The sequence below is a fragment of the Dipodomys spectabilis genome, unplaced genomic scaffold (assembly GCF_019054845.1).
Source record: "Dipodomys spectabilis isolate Male_0828 unplaced genomic scaffold, ASM1905484v1 ptg000091l, whole genome shotgun sequence".
Classification (NCBI taxonomy): domain Eukaryota; kingdom Metazoa; phylum Chordata; class Mammalia; order Rodentia; family Heteromyidae; genus Dipodomys; species Dipodomys spectabilis.
The window spans coordinates 1772108-1789683 of NW_024870768.1; the positions used below are offsets into that span (position 1 = coordinate 1772108).

Here is a 17576-nt window from a genome sequence, read left to right on the forward strand (position 1 = left end):
GAGGTGTGTATGTGTGTATGTTTGTGTGTGTGTGTGTGTGTGTGTGTGTGTGTGTGTGTGTGTGTGTGTGTGTGTGTGTGTGTATGCAGAGGCTTAAACTCAGGGATTTGTACTCTTGCTTGGCTTTTTTTTCTGGAGTTCAATAAACATTATTTTTTAATTTTGTTATTTTGTTTTATTTATTTATTTTTGCCAGTCTTGGGGCTTGAACTTAGGGCCTAGGCGCTGTCCCTGAGCTTCTTTTGCTCAAGGCTAGCACTCAACCACTTGAGCCACAGTGCCACTTCCAGTTTTTTCCACTTACCTGATGCTTTTTTTGTTTATGTGTTACCGAGAAATAGAACCCAGGGCTTCACGCATGCTAGGCAAGCCTCTACCACTAAGCCACATTCCCAGCCCTTTTTTGTTATTTTAGAGATGATATACAGTGGGGTTACATTTACATGCATCAGGTAATAAGTACATTTCCTTCCAGCGTCATCTCTTCTCTTATTCTCAATAAACACTATTTTTTTTTATTTTTTGTTGGTTGTGGGCTTGAACTCAGGGCCTAAGCACTGTCCCTGAACTTTTTCACGCAAGGCTAGTAGCACTATTTGAGGCACAGAGACACTTCTGGTTTTATGTTTGTTAATTGGAGAAAAGAGTCTCATGGACTTTCCTACCTGGGCTGGCTTTGAACTGCGATCCTCAGATCTCAGCCTCCCAAGTAAATAGAATTACAGGTATGATTCACTGGTGATCAGCTTTCAATAAACATTATTTTATATGATTGGAGGCACATAGGCATTGTGCCTTTGTGTTCTTCCCCTAAAAACATCCTCCTTTGGTCACACTGTGTGTGAATGCCTAGAGTCCTGTATATAATTTATCATATCTTGGGCTGGGAATGTGGCTTGGTGGTAGAGTGCTTACCTAACATGTATTAAGCCCTGGGTTCGATTCCTCACTACCATGTACACAGAAAAATCGAGAAGTTGGAGCCGGGCGCTGGTGGCTCACGCCTGTAATCCTAGCTACTCAGGAGGCTGAAATCTGAGCATCACGGTTCAAAGCCAGCCCGGGCAGGAAAGACTGTAAGACTCCTATCTCCAATAAACCACCAGAAAACCAGAAGTGGCGCTGTAGCTCAAGTGGTAGAGAGCTCACCTTGAGCTGAAGAGCTGAGGGACAACGCCCAGGCCCAGAGTTCAAGCCCCACGACTGACCAAAAAAAAAAAAAAAAAGAAAAATCGAGAAGTGGTGCTATGGCTCAAGTGGTAGTGGCTAGCCTTGAGCACAGACCCCTGAGTTCAAGCCACATGACAAGCAAAAAAAAAGAAACAAGAAAAAAATAGTCATATCTTTGTGTATTTTAGGTCTAGCTTCCACATATGAGAACAAACGTGTGTTGTTTGGCTTTTTCACTCAAGGCTAGAGCTCTACATTGAGCTAAAACATCACTTACAGGCTTTGGCTGGTTAATTGGAGATAAGAGTCTCAGGTTTGTCTATCTGACCTAGCTTTGAATCTCTATCCTCAGATTTTGGCCTCTTGAATGGCCAGTATTATAGGCATGAACTACCAATGCCCAGCCTGTTCAGGCTTTAAAAAGAATTATCATTTGCCACAGCATAGATGAACATAGACTACATTATGGTAAGTGAGGTAACTTAGATACAGGGTGAAAATATTTGAAGTGAAAAATTGCGAGAAGTGCTCGCTTCGGCAGCACATATACTAAAATTGGAATGATACAGAGAAGATTAGCATGGCCTCTGCGCAAGGATGACACGCACATTCATGAAGCGTTCCATATTTTTTATGACCATATAAGATGATGCTAAGCGAAATGAACCTCAAGGTAGGACACAAGAGGTTTTTATCTTTGTTGCTGTTGTTTATAATGTACTTATATGTACTTTGTGATTTTTAGTTTCTTTTGTATGTTCTTTACCCATGACCCATGGTATAACCACTGTTGTCACTGTATTTGATTCTGGTGCCCTGCATCTTTTTTTTTTTTTCTTTTTGGTCTTTTTGGCCTGAACTCTGGGCCTGGGCACTGTCCCTTAGCTCTTCAGCTCAAGGCTAGTGCTCTACCACTTGAGCTACAGCACCACTTCTGGCTTTTTCTGCTTATATGGTGCTGAGGAATCAAAGCCAGGACCTCATGCATGCAAGGCAAGCACTCTATCACTGAGCCATCTTCCAAGCCCCCAAAGTCTGGGATCTTTTTCTTTTTCTTTCTTTTTTTTGTGTTGGTGGTGGGGCTTGAACTCTGGGCCTGGGTCCTGTCCCTCAGCTCTTCAGCTTAAGGCTAGTGCTCTACCACTTAAGCCACAGCGCCACTTCCAGCTTTTTCTGTTTATGAGGTGCTGAAGAATCAAACCCTGGGCCTCATGCGTGCAAGGCATGCACTCTACCACTGAGCCACCTTCCCAGCCCCCTGCATCTTGTATATACATTTTTCTAATTTGGGGAGGGGAAGGGAAATAACAAAATGCTGAAACAAGGATGCAGGTTGACCCATTGTAACAAGGAGGTGCACAAGACACTATGTACAAGATGTACAAGACACCTTGTGGGGGAGGGAAGCGTTGTGGAGGTGGAGAGGGTAGGGATGTTAGGGGGAAAACAAAGGAAGGGGTAACAATGCTCAATAGGAAATGTACTCATTACCTTACTCATGTAACTATAACCCCTCTGTAGAGTATCTTTACAATAAAAATATATTTTTAAAAGATTGCATGAAAACTGATGGTCAAACAAGTTGAAGGTCTATGGGTTTTGCCAAGGGGTGGAAGGTTCTGCAGGGGCTGGTGAAGGTTTATAAAGATTCCCCTTAGAGTTAGAGACTCTCCTTTAGGGTTTTGCCTCAGGCCCTTGACTTCGATCAGGACAAATTGAAATTTGGCAGAGCTCTGAGTAAGCAAGCAGAAATCAAAGAAATGTGTTAATCAGTAGAACATGGATGTTCTGAGACAGACACTTGGAGCTATCTTGACATTGGGAATACTTATGACAATATAAACATCGAACTGAGGGTTAGAGTATGTGTGTGCTGGTTCTAGAGCATGAACTTAGAGCCAGGGTACTCTCCCTTAGCTTTGTTGCTCAAAGCTAGTGATCTACCACTTGAGTGACAGATCCACTTCTGGCTTTTGGGTGGTTAATTGGAGATAAGTATCTCATGGGCTTTTCTGCTTGAGCTAGCTGTCTTCATGCTGAGATACTCAGACAGTAATACACACAGGCATAAGCCACTGGCATCTGGCTGAGAGACAGTGGCCATAGTTAATCATAATATATTGTATACTTAAAAAAATTTTTTTTTGTAGTCATGGGGCCTGAACTCGGGGTCTGGGCACTGTCCCTGAGCTCTTCAGCTCAAGGCTAGTGCTCTACCACTTGAACCACAGAGCCACTTATGGCTTTTTCTGCTTATGTGGTGCTGAGGAATCGAACCTAGGGCCTCATGCATGCAAGACAAGCACTCTACCACTGAGCCACCTTCCCAGCCCTAAAATTGTTGAAGAATATATTTTAAAGATTTTTGTAACTGCAGTTTTTCCTGCAACCTGATGAAAGTAGTGGGCAGAAAAAGAGCTTTATTAATAACCAGCCAAGGGCTAGGAATGTGGCTTAGTGGTAGAGTGCTTGCCTAGCATGCATGAAGCCCTGGGTTCAGTTCCGCAGTACCACATACACAGAAAGGCTGGAAGTGATGTTGTGACTCAAGTGATAGAGTGCTAGTCTTGAGCAAAAGAAGCTCAAGGACAGTGCCCAGGCCCAGAGATCAGGCCCCAGGACTGGAAAAAAATAAAATAAAATAGCATAATAACCACCAAAAAGCTATCCAGCTGGCCAGCTCTCGATTCTCAATGACCTTACCTCTCACTTAAGAGAAAACTCTTTTTTTCTTTTCTGTCAATCGTGGGGCTTGGACTCAGGACCTGGGCACTGTCCCTGAGCTCTTTTGTTCAAAGCTAGTGTTTTTTTTACCACTTTGAGCCACAGCTCCATTTCCAGTATTTGAGTGGTTAATTGAAAATAAGAGTTTCTCAGGGGCCAGGCGCTGGTGGCTCATGCCTGTAATCCTAGCTACTCAAGCTGCCAAGGTCTGAGGATTGTGGTTCAAAGAAAGTCCCTTTGAGACTCTTATTTACAATTAAGCACTCAAACACAGGAAGTGGCACTGTGGCTCAAAGTGGTAGAATACTAGCTTTGAGCACAAAAAGGCTCAGGAACAATGCCCAGGCCCTGAGTTAGAGCCCCACAACTCACAAAAAAAAAGTCTCATGGGAACTTTTCTGCTCAGGCTGCCTTCAGACAATGATCCTTAGATCTCAGCCTTCTTAGTAGCTAGGATTACAGGCATGAGGGCACCCAATAGGAAAATCTTTTTTTCTTTTTCTTTTTTCTTTTGCCAGTCCTGGGGCTTGAACTCAGGGCCTATGCACTGTCCCTGAACTTCTTTTGTTCAAGGCTAGCACTCTACCACTTGAACCACAGTGCCATTCCAGCTTTTTCTGTTTATGTGGTACTGAGGAATCAAACACAGGGCTTCATACATGGTAGGCAAGCATTCTACCACTAAGCCACATTCCCAGAAGGGGAAATCTTTTATGTGAATTTTTAAGGGAAGATATAGTGTCCCAGACAGATAGGTGCTTCAGTAGTCCAATGTTTGAAAATGTAGCCTCTTCTACAATGTGGGATGTGTGCATCTGATCTCCTTCACATAGCTATAAGTACAGTGGATTAAAGAAGACATCAATGACCAATGCTCCTGTGTAGATCTGGGGGACTTTTAGCTAGTTGTTGAGATCAATGTTTCCTGCAACCACCCTTCCATTTGGCCTTCTCACATAATTTGGGATTAGAGAGAGCACTGGAAGGGAGGGTCAGTGCATTCCTAACTGACTCAATCTACAGAAGATAGACTACCAACAAGCACGAGTGGCTCTTGCTTGTAATCCTAGTTACTTTTTTGAGGCTGAGGTCTGAGGATCTAAGTTCAAAGCCAGCCCAAGCAGGAAAGTTCATGAGACACTTGTCTCCAATTAACCATCAAAAAGCTGAAGTAGAGCTATGGCTCAAGTGGTAGATTGCTAGCCTTGAGAACAATAATCTCAGGCACCAGAGTTCAAGCCCCAGGACCAGAACACACACACACACACACACACACACACACACACACACACACACAAGATAGACTAGCTGGAAGCTAGTCCTTGAGAGACAGAGGCACAGAAGTAAGGAGAATCTTCAGAGAATTGGGTCTTAGTGAAGGAAAGTGACATGATTTCACTCTCACTGTAGAAAATCAGCAGGAGAGGTGCTAAGCATGTTCTATACCTCACTCTACGCAATGTTTTTTGGAAGGTACAACTTGCAAACAATAAAATTGTAAATTTAGCTGAAACTCTATAGTTTTAAATGAGCAAATAAAAATGGAAATAGCAAGAGTTCAAGCCCCACGACCGACAAAAAAAAAAAAAAAAACTATAAAAATGGAAATAGCTGAGGCTGGGAAGGTGGCTCAGTGGTAGAGTGCTTGCCTCACATGCATGAGGCCCTGGGTTCGATTCCTCAGCACCACATAAGCAGAAAAATCTGGAGGTGGTACTGTGGCTCAAGTGGTAGAATGCTAACCTTGAGCTAAACAGCTGAGGCCCAGAGTTCAGGCCCCATGACCAACAAAAAAATGGAAATAGCTATAGTATGAATATGATGTTTTGAAATATAGATATATTTTTGGAATAGCTAAATTGAGCTATCTAACATACTCATTACCTGAATTGGAAGCATAGCTCTCTATTGGTGTACTTTGCTGACATATGTAAAACCCTAGAGTCCATCTCCAGCACTGCAAAACAACAACAAAAATTCATATGCATTATATTATCTAACATATGAGTCATTTTTGTGATAAAACCACTTAGAAATGTACTCTTCTAACAATTTCTAAGGATAGCCAGGTGCCGGTGGCTCACACCTGTAATCCTAGCTACTCAGGAGGCTGAGAACTGGGGATCGAAGTTCAAAGCCAGACAGGCAGAAAAGTCTGTGAGACTCTTATCTCCAATAAGCCACCAGAAAACTGGAAGTGGTACTGTGGCTCAAGTGGTAGAGTGCTTGCCTTGAGCTGAAGAGCTGAGGGACAGCGCCCAGGCCCAGAGTTCAGGCCCCACGACTGGACCCCTCCCCCCAAAAAAAGAAACTCTTCATCAAAACGAAAGCACAACCAGGCACTGGAGGCTTATACCTATAATACTAGCTACTCAGGAGGTAAGATCTGAGAATCACAGTTCAAAACCAACCTGAGAAGAAAAGTGCATGGGACTTTTACAATAAGCTACCAAAAAAAAAAAACCAAAAAAGAAAAAAAAAAAACCTGGAAGTAGAGCTGTGATTCAAGTGGTAGATTGCTAACCTTGAGCAAAAAAAAAAAATTTAATAAAGCTCAGTGATAGCATCCAAACACTGAGTTCAACCACAGGACTAGCACACTCAAAAAACCAGAAGTGGAAGTATGACTCAAGTTGTAAAGGGGCAGCCTTGAGCAGAAAAGTCCAGGGAGAGCTCATGGCACCCAGTGCAAATCCCACTGCCAGCACCATTTTTTTTAAAGGAAGTAGAGTGATTGGGGCCATGGCTCAAGTGGAAGAATGCCTGTCCAGTAAACACAAGACTGATTCCAAATGCCAGTGAGAGAGATGAGAGGAGAGGAAAGAGCAGAGGAGGGGAGGAGTGAGGATGGGGAAGAGAGAGAGAGAGAGAAGAGGGGAGGAGAAAGAGAGAGGAGAGGAGGAAAGAGGAGAGGAAAGAAAGAAGGAAAGAAAAAGAAAGAAAGAAAGAGGAAGGAAGGAAGGAAGGAGGAGAAAGACAAAGGAGAGAAAGAAGGAAAGAGGAAAGAGGAGAGAGAGAGAAACAGAAACAGAAAGACAAAAAGAAAAACTTGGAGAAGTTTAAATCTATCCTTATAGGGTGGGGGGAAAGCAAGGCTGGAGAGTAGAGTGTGAGCCTTTTATAAGGAGATTAGTACCAGAGGCCTCCAGCCCCCTAGAATGGCAGGTGCTGTTCAATCAAAGGGAGAATGGTCCGAAAGGCATTGTGCCCCTCCCATTTCATTCCTAGGGAGCTTGGGCTTCAAAGGCAGATTCTTCCCCCCCCCCCTTTTGTTCAGTCCTGGGGCTTGATCTGAGGGCCTAGGCACAGTCCCTGGGCCTCTTTGTGCTCAAGGCTAGTGCTCTACCACTTGAACTGCAACACTACTTCTGCCTTTTTCTGAGTAGTTTATTGGAGATAAGAGTATAGACTTTCCTGCCAGGGCTGGCTTCAAACCGAGATCCTCAGTTCTCAGCCTCCTGAGTAGCTAGGATTATAGACATGAGCTACCAGCTCCTGGCAAAGGCCTATCTTCTTAAAGTCTACATAGTTTTGTCTTTTTCAGAATGACATATAGTTAAGAGTCTTGTGAATTGTCCTTTCCCCTGTTTGAGGGTTTTTTTGTTGTTTTGTTTTGTTTTTTGTTGGTTGTGGGACTTGTACTCTGGGCCTGGGCACTGTCCCTGAAATCTTCAGCGCTCTACCACTTGAGCCACAGAGCCACTTCCTGAGGATGTTTTTTTTTTTTCTCTTTCTTTCAAGTTCTTTTCCTAAGTACTGAGTGATCAATGATTATTGACTAATATTTACTTTCTGTGTGTGGTGCTAGGGATAGATCCAGGGCTTGCACATGCTGGGCAAGCATTGCACCACTGAGCGCATTGCCAGACCCTTGACATTTAGGAATGCCACTATGTAAATCTCATTAGAAGCTCTCTGTATGGGAACAGGCTAGGCAATGCTGGCTTGAAGGAGAGCTGATTACTTTGCTGCAGAATCTCTGGATGCCAATGCAAAACTCTTTCTCTGAGGTTGTTCAGTTTCCTTTTAGAAGAAATATCTTGACCAATCCTATAATCCTAGCTACTCAGGAGGCTGAGATCTGAGGATCTTGATTCAAGCCAGCCTAGGGAAAAAAAAGTCCTTGAGACTCTGATTTCCTATTTAGCACCAAAGAAAATGCCAGTAAGGCTCAAGTGGTAAAGTGCAAGACTTACTAACAGGTACTGATGGCTCACACCTGTAATCTTAGCTACTCAGGCTGAGCTCTGAGGATCATGGTTCAAAGCCAGCCCAGAAAGAAAAGTCCCTAAGAGATTTTTTTTTTTTTTGTCAATCATGGAGCTTGAACGCTGGGCTTGGGCACTGTCCCTGAGCTCTTCAGCTCAAGGCAAGCGCTCTACCGCTTGAACCACAGCGCCACTTCCGGTTTTGAGTAGTTAATTGGACATAAGAGTCTCACAGACTTTCCTGCCTGGGATGGCTTTGAACCATGATCCTCAAATCTCAGCCTCCAAAGTAGCTAGGATTACAGGCATGAACCTCTGGCGCTTGGCCCTGAGAGACTCTTATCTCCAATTAACCACTCAAAAAATGGAAGTGGAGCTGTGTAGCTCAAAGTGATAGGGCACTAGCCTAGGGCAAAAGAGCTCGGGGAAAGTGCCTATGTCCTGAGTTCAAGCTCCATGATCAAAAAAAAAAAAAAAAGGCTGGGAATGTGGCTTAGTGGTAGAGTGTTTACTTAGCATGTTTGAAGCCTTGGGTTTGATTCCTCAGTACCACATAAACAGAAAAAGCTGCAAGTGGCACAGTGGCTCAAGTGGTAGAGTGCTAGCCTTGAGCAAAATAAGCTCAGGAACAGTGCCTAGACCCTAAATTCAAGCCCCAGGACTGGAAAAAAAAAACTCAGGGGCTGTTTGTTTTGCTGAACACTTGGTAGATGAACTCTGAAGTAAAAATTATTTTTTGATACTGTCTTCCCCTCTATTTTCTCTATTCTCTCTTCTATAATTTCTATTAACTGGTTATAGTTGCCATTATCTTTTATTTTCTCTCTATAAGAATTATGCCTACCTTTGGTCCTCAGCTCCAACCACACCTGAACTCCTCCCTGCCCAGGAGTTCTGGCCATACAGTGGCCCCTCCCTCTCTCCACCCAGACCCACCTGAACTATTGTCCCAGGCCCATACAGATGCCAGGCAAAATCCCAGGTATGTGCTGGCTGGGCAATCCACCTAGGCCCAGCTGTAAACATCCCATGTGGGCCCAACTGAAAAGCCCCCACCTTCCTTGACTTAATGGCTTTTTCATTAACCTCTGCCTCCTTGCTCAGAGCCCTCCAAGCTTACTTTGGGCTAAACAGCCACCTGAAAGACCTCGTGGCCTTTGCCTTCATAAGCGGTGCATGCCTTGTGGACGGCCACCCTGCTATGGCTTGAGGTATTATTGCTCCCCTGTGTAAACCCAGAAAAGGCTTTATCTCTCCCCTATTCTCTCTCCTTTTTATCCTGTCCCCGGACTCTGATCTCCAGGCAGGAGGCTCTTCACTGTTCGACCGATTCCACCCACCACCTAAAAGCCTTCAGGACAAGGTAACCAGCTGGGTCTGTGGTGGAGGCACCCCAATACGGACCCCCGGACTGCAGGAGTCCCTCCCTTCCTTTCCTGTCTGTGGGCTCCCCAGAAACTCCAGGAGTCTCTCTCTTCCTAACCCTCTGACCTCCTTTAATTAGGACCTTTGGAGATGCCCTCTCCTAATTATTGGGATCCGTCTGTCTGCCTTCCCAAAACACCGGGACGCCTGAAGCAGAGGGACAGGCTCCGTAGTCCTACCAAATTTTCCAAGTTGTCTCCCAGAGACACCCCATTGTCATGCCTGTGGTCTAATCTTGAGACTTGGGGCTGACTGATTTACAGTCAAGAAAACCTGACTTGTTTTTCTACCAAAATCTGGTCTCATTACCATGGCCACCGCTGGCCTAAATTCAGAACCTTAGGTCTTACTCTTACTGATTGAAACAATTCTCCAACGAAATGGCAGAGTCCAAGGTCCCCTAAACCTAAGCTCTCCTCTACCTCTGCTCCAGAAAACCCTCCCTTGATTGTTCTGTTCTGTCCACCAAGTACTTCTCTGACCTCCACTCCAGAGCCTCCGCCCCTCCCTGTTCTCCTGCCTTGCACACCAAGGCCTTCTCTGCCATGAGCCTCCCAACCATCTCCTCGAAAAAGTAACTCCTTATCTTGTAGCAGCTCAATCTGTCTCTCACCCCCTTTTCTCTGTCTCTCCCCCTCCCTTTCTCTCTTTCTCTCTTTTCTTCGATAACCTTCAGCACCAAAGAGCCTTTTCTCCTCCCTTGCTCTTTTAACTACATTCTTACTATTTGCAGTTGGTCCAGATTCTCTAGGCTAAAACTGTCTGTCTGCTTCAAGAAAACTCCTTCTGCTGACCCCTGTCCCATGCCTGTCGCCGGTCTGCCTGCCTGTGTAGCTGACACAAGGTGGGGGTGAGCATAGGCCTCCAAAGGTAGAACAACAAGCTAATGGCCCTGCTAAAAATCCCTCTAAACAAACCCCTCCGAACTTATACATTTCTCAACCCCCTTCTATGGCTAATACACCTTCTTCCCTTCCAGACCCTAAATAAATGGGCCTCTATTCTGGCTCTTTCCTTAATCTGTCACTGACAGTGGCTGGCTGGCAAACACACTGAGGCCAGCCTCTCTCTTTTACTGCTCCCTCCCTTTCCCACCCAAAAATCCCATAATAAAAACAAACCAGTCTTTTTTGTCTTTGGGATGCAAACAATAATCCAATCCTTTTCTCTTTTCTGAGTCCTCTTTCCTTTTCACTTCAAAATCTAGATTCTTAATTTCTCCTCTAGGAGACTGCAGAAGGAAAGTCCCCCCTCTCTCCTCTTCCAATAACTCTCTCTATCCAATTACTCAAACACTCACTTTTCAGTCCCTTCATTATGCCATATCCTCCTTTTAAAAGTGCTGCCTCTTCCCCTTACAAACCTGTTCAGCCAAACCCTCCCCCAAGTCTCTCTACAGGCCCTGAAAGCTAACACCTAGGAAGAGACAAAGGCCCCAAGATGGGTCTTTCTACAACCACCACTCTTCCATCAAGGTTAGTCCTTTTTACTTTTCTACAGGTTAAAATGTTCAATTCATATACTTATCTGCCTCATCATCAAAACTGATTTAAAGGTTTTCTGCTCTTGTTATCAAGGTTTGTTTAAAGGTAGAAATTCTGTTTGTCAAAATTTGCCTTGCATTTTCTTTGGTGTTGCCTACTTTTCCAACATTGAGCACGTAGTGTTATCATACTGGACAAAACAATATCACTTTGCCACTGGAATTAAAAAAAAAAAAAACTTACGGCCGATTTTCATTTTTTTAAAAACCTAAGCAGGCCTTAAAACTTTTAAGTGTATGTGTGTGAGTGTGTGTGTGAACATGTTCAATATAATCTCATTGTAATACCTAAAAGGAATGAGACCCAGCTCAGCTCCTAGCCAGCTGTGATAAAAAAAAAACCACCAGTAAGAAGATAAATATTGTCTTAAAATGTTTGTTCCACATATTTGTTTCTGTCCTCAGAAAGTTGGAGTATGTAACAGATGATACGAGTATGCCTTAAAAGACAGCTTATGAGTAAAGTTGGTATGTAATTGTTGGCTGTGATTTACATTAAACCTAGCATGTCATTCTTTATGTCCATCTAAAGTTAGGTGTCTTTAACCAGTCTATGTATAAATTTGTAAGCAACTAAGCAGGAGATTTGACAATCCATCCGAGGGATGAAGTCTAGCCCAGATCCTGCCTGGACCATCCTACCTCCACCATAGTAGACTGGACTCTTGCCTGACTCCATCACACGCAGCTGATTCTTGGTAAAAGACTGCTTTAGATTTACACAAACTAACACTCTTTTTTTTTTTTTTGTCGGTCATGGGGCTTGAACTCTGGGCCTGAGCACTGTCCCTCAGCTCTTCAGCTCAAAGCAAGCGCTCTACCACTTAAGCCACAGCGCCACTTCCGGTTTTCTGGTGGTTTATTGGAGATAGGAGTCTCACGGTCTTTCCTGCTTGAGCTGGCTTTGAACCGCGATCGTCAGATCTCAGCCTCCTGAGTAGCTGGATTACAGGCATGAGCCACCAGCGCCCCTCTTGTGGGACACTCTCTGTAAACCTTACCCAGCCTGACCTGAAAAAGAGAGCCTCTTGTGAACTTTGGTTATCAGGTTTTCCAGGCAGCCAAGCTATACCATAGCTATGCTAAAACTCTCATCCCATCTATTGAGTTTTGTCATTGCAGAAGTCTGGCAGGTATTTGTTGATCAATTCTTGACAGGGTGCACGTAAGCTCTACTTGTTCCCATTGATCTCCTTGTTGCTTTAATGGAAATAAAGGGTTTTATATGGCAAAGATTGCAGTTCAAAGCCAGCCTGGGCAGAAAACTCCCTCTGAGACTCTATCTCCCAACTAACCTGCAAAGAGCCAGGCTGGAAGCTGGCTCAAAAATTAACCAGCCAAATGCTAAATGTGGCCCTGTCACTCAAAGTAGTAGCACACTAGCCTCGAGCAGAAGTGCTCAGGGAAATACTCAGGCCTTGAGTTCAAAGCCCATATCCTAGCCACAAGCACCTAGACCCCCAGGACGAGGTGGAAAAGAGTAAGAGGAGATGATGTCACATCAGCCACTTTGTGCCTGCCCTTTCAAAATTAACCAGAGCCAGGAGGTCAATAGAAGCAAGTTGAGAACCTTGTCCATCTAATGTCCATATCTGTCTAACTTCTAACTGGACAGAAATTTACATTCTTGCCTTTGTTACCTGCTATTTATAGGAAATGATCAAGGTCTCTCACCAGACACTTAACTACTCCAATCCAGCCCTAGCTTCTCACTGGTTATGGGCTCATGCTCCAAATGGAAATTTTCTGGCTTGTGCCCAGGGTGTGTTTTCCTGTGTCACTCATATCAACTAGACCTGCCATCTTGTCAGCCTTTTGCTTGATCTCAGCTTGTTCAAGTTTCTCTCTAACAGGATAACAGCCCTCGCTCAGGACCTGGGACCAAGTGAAGGCCATCCTATTACTGCAGGCAACCAACCAGAGGCCTTGCTTACACTGCCCTACCCAGCACAGACCTGGACCCTGAAGACCCCAGCCCCCATTAACTCCTCGATACCCCCATGCCATCAGGAAGTAGCCAGAAAAAACCATGACATCCCTCCACCTTTTATACTCCTTCAAGTTTCCAAATGATGGAAATCTGCTTTGTTCTCATAACTCCATGATACTGCCCTCTCAGCCCAATTCATTTTATGTATCCAAAGATCCTATATGAAGGACTTGCCTCTCCCCTCTTGGCCTGATCATTTTATGTATCTAAAGATGGAATATGAAGGATTGACCCCCATCCTATTGTCCCAGGCCCATACAGACTCCAGGCAAAATCCCAGGTATGTGTGAACTTGTTTGAAGTGCAGGCAGGGCAATCCACCTGAGCCCAGCTGTAAACATCCCATTGTGGCCCAACTGAAAAGCCCCCACCTCCTTTGACCTAGTGGCTTTTTCATTCACCTCTACCTCCTTGCTCAGACCTCCTATAAAAAGCCAGCTCCTGTCCCAACTCTCGGGCACAACCTCCAAACCCGCGAAGGTCTGTGCTCCTTGCTGTTCCTCAATAAATAGTCCTCGCCTGTTGATGATCGAGTCCAGCCTATTCTTTTTCCATTCTCCTCCATTTTCCTAACACCACCTACCTCACTTCCTACCCCCAGACCCTGTTGCTACCTAGACAGTGGAGGTCGCCATGTGCGCTCTCTCTGGGGGAGATGTGGCTCCTCTAATAAACCTTGTAATAATCTTTCTCCTGTGCCTGCCTGCCTCTGCGTGGTCCCCTGGGATGGATGGGATGGATCCTTTCATTCTCATATTTTCTGTTTTTGTGGAGGTTGTTTTATTTAAGACAGGGTCTTGCTACATAGTCCATGCTGGCATTGAGCTCTTTTAAAAAAAAAAAAACTATTGTTATTATAAAAGTGATGTACAGAGGGGTTACAGTTACGTAAGTAATGAGTACATTTGTTTTTGAACAATGTCACCCCTTCCCTCACTCTCTCCCTGTTTTCCCTCCCATTCCTAACCACAAGTGGTATAGTTCATTTCAACATAGTGTCCGGTGAGTGCCACTGCTGCATTTGTTCACCCTTTGTCCCTCCATTTCTGTGCCTCCCCTTAGCCTTGCAAAGAACAAACAGAACAAAAAGGAAAGAAAATAAAACAGCAAAAAAGAAAAACACAGTCTTGTTTTCGTTTCCTGGAGTACATTTGAATAAATATTATTTCATATGAGCAGATGCACATAGGTATTGTGCCTCTGTTCCTCTCTGAAGAGTTTCCTCCTTTGGTCTCACTGTGTGAATAGACTAAACTCTTGTTCCTCCTGCCTTGACCTCCTGAGAGCTGCGATTACAAATGTGGTCACCATATATGGCTAGGGAAAGGTTTTTTCTGGATTTTTTTGTTTTGTTTTTGTTAAATGCTGGTCCTGGGACTTGAACTCAGGACCTGAGAGTTGTCCATAAACTTTTTTCCCCCTCAAACTAGCGTTCTTATCACTTGAGCCACAGTTCCACTTATGACTTTTTTGAGAGCTACCTTGAGATGAGAATCTCACAGACTTTCCTTCCTGGGCTGGTTTCAAATTGCTACTCAATGGAGTAGCACTGTGGCTCAAGTGATAGAGCACTAGCCTTGAGCACCAAGAGGCTCAGGGACAGCATCCAGGCCCTGAGTTCAAGCCCCAGGAATGGCAAAAAAAATCTATCACCACTTTAGGGCTGGCATGTGGCTTATTGGTAGAGTGCCTGCCTAGCATGCTGAAGCCCTGGGTTCAATTCCTCAGTACCACATAAATAGAAAACACCAGAAGTGGTACTGTGGCTCAAGTGGTAGAGTGTTAGCCTCCAGCAAAAAAAAGCAGTTCAGGAACAGTGCCCAGACCCTGAATTCAAGACCCAGGACTGGCAAAAAAAAATTGCTACTCAGCCTTCTGAGTAGCGAAGATTACAGATGTGAGCCACCAGAGCTTGGGAAGGAGAAGGTTTTTTTTTTTAAAAAAAATTCTGGTGGCTCATACCTACAATCCTTAGAAGGATCTAAGGATGGAGGTTTGAAACCAGGCTAAACAAACAAATTTAAGAGATTCTTATCTTCAGCTAACCAGCAAAAAGCCAGAGGTAGAGGAATGGATCAAGTGGTAGAGCACCAATTTTGAGTGAAAAAGCCAAGCAAGAGTTCAAGCACCTGAGTTCAAGCCCCAATCCAGGCATATAAACACAATAACTGGGCTGGGAAGGTGGCTCAGTGGTAGAGTGCTTGCCTTGCAATGCATGAGGCCCTGGGTTCGATTCCTCAGCACCACATAAGCAAAAAAAAGCCGGAAGTGGCGCTGTGGCTCAAGTGGAAGAGCGCTAGCCTTGAGCTGAAGAGCTGAGGGACAGCGCCCAGGCCCAGAGTTCAGGCCCCACAACCGGACCCAAAAAAAAACAAACAAACACAATAACTTATCAAACTAAAGGTAAATTAACATTCAGTGGTAAGAAATAATATACTTTCCCAGTTTCCCAGTTTGCATTTTGCAAAACTTTATTATGATATCACAACTAGGATTTTAAAAAATTAATAGACAACATATCTAAAACCTATATTGTCATACTATTTACATATTATGGATGTATTTCTCCTTATTGGGCTGTTATTTTGTTCATAATTGTAAAACCTAATAACTTAAACAATTAATAGACATTATTTGTTTGTTTCTTGATGACAAGGTCTCATTATGTAGCCCAGGCTGGCTTCAAACTTCTGATTTTACATTAGGGATGGAATTACAGGTGTGCACCACCATGCCTAAATCTAGTCTATCCTAGAGAATGTTCCATGCGCACTTAAGAAAAATGTGTATTATAGGAAGCTGTTCTGTATATTTTGGGTCTAATTGGCCTATAATGAGTTAAATTGACCTATATTGAATATTTCCTTATTGATTTTCTTTTTAGCCTGGGTGCTATCCCTGAGCTCTTTAGCTCACCACTTGAGCCACAGTGCCACTTCCAGTTTTCTGGTGGTGAATTGGAGATAAGAGTCTAATGGGCTTTCCTACCTGGGCTAGCTTCAAATCGAAATCCTCAGATCTCAGCCTCTTAAGTAGCTAGGATTACAGGCGTGAGCCACCGGCTTCTGGCCCAGTTTGTCTCTTTGGACTGGCTATGAACTGCAATCCTTAGATTTCAGATGTAGCTATTTAAATAGCTTGGCTATTTAAATCAAATTTTTTCATGCTGGTCCCGGGGCTTGAACTCGGGGCCTGGCTGTTGTCCCTGAGCTTTTTTTGCTCAAGGCTAGCACTCTACTGCTTGAGCCACAGTGCTACTTTTTGCTTTTTGGTGGTTAATTAGAGATAAACATCTCACAGACTTTCTTGCCTGGGCTGGCTTGGAACCTCAATCCTGAGATATCAACCTGACACTCAGCCACATATTCTTTTTTTTTTCTTTTTCTTCTTATTGTTGGTTTGATCAAGGCTGCATATCTCCTGACGTGGTCCCTAACTGAGCATCTTCTTTGAGCAAAGTCCTGCCAAAAATATGGCCACATATCTCTCAAAATTTTCAGAGACAGTCTAGTCCAAACCCATGTTTAATGTAAAGTTATCAACTCGGTAGAAGCATAATAATGATAAATAAACTACACTGAGATTGTGTACCTACACAAAACAGTTAACAGTTAAATCATAGTGGGTAACATTTTCTACTCGGCAGCAGGCACTTGAATTACTTTCATTTCATAAAGAAGGGAAGAGGCTCCCAAGTGTCATTTGCCCAGGGTCACAGAGCTAATAAATGGCAGACAGGAAATTGCAGCAAGCCCGTCTAACCACAGTCAACCCATGTAACTGCCTCACAGAGCCATCCTGGTTTCCACCAGCCACATTCAAGCAGCCAAAGGTGATCTGCTCTCTCTCTCTCTCTCCCCCCTTTCTCTCTTTCATACACACACACACACACACACACACACACACACACACACACACACACACACACACACAGAGCTTCTTTATCTCCCTTCTTTTTTTCAACTATAAAGGTGATGCACAGTGATCCCTTCTTTTTTTTCTCTAACATATTTACATCCTTATTCCCCCAATTCCTCAGAAATCATTACTCTCAAAAGCTAAGGATTGTGCTAGAATTACCTGGATTAATTTTTCTTTTCCTATATTTAATACTTGCTTGGTATTTTTCACTTGCACCATGCCTAGCCTTAGCATTCCCATTCATTCCATGGGTTGGTTCATAAAATAGCAACGTATTTTTCATAAACTTCCAAACTCATCATTCCATTGATTGAAGAAGAAATCAGTTGACAAAACTCAATTTTACCAGCGCTAAGGGCTCATGCCTGTAATCCTTGCTACTCAGAAGGCTGAGATCTGAGGATCATGGTTCAAAGCCAGACAGGCAGGAATTATTAACCACCAAAAAGTCAGAAGTGAAGCTGTGGTTCAAGTGGTAGAGCATTAGCCTTAAGTGGAAAAAGTGAAGGGAAAGTGCTTATGTTATCAAACAGTATAGAAATAAAGGCAGTAACAGAAGGGGGGAAGCCAGCAGAAGAAACAGTTTATTGCAAAT

At 43.8% G+C, this 17576-nt stretch overlaps 1 long non-coding RNA gene and 1 other non-coding gene across 2 annotated transcripts; one reads left to right on the forward strand and one right to left on the reverse strand.

The window, feature by feature from the left end:
• The first annotated feature begins 1695 nt into the window (after window positions 1–1695).
• On the forward strand, window positions 1696–1802 carry LOC122112074. Its single transcript, XR_006148086.1, has one exon. It is a non-coding gene; the product is annotated as a U6 spliceosomal RNA (small nuclear RNA).
• A 7207-nt stretch (window positions 1803–9009) lies between these two features.
• On the reverse strand, window positions 9010–13707 carry LOC122112008. The gene is made up of 3 exons (XR_006148083.1): window positions 13640–13707; window positions 12867–12873; window positions 9010–9043 (listed from the first exon to the last, which is right to left on the reverse strand). It is a non-coding gene; the product is annotated as an uncharacterized LOC122112008 (long non-coding RNA).
• Window positions 13708–17576: the final 3869 nt, after the last annotated feature.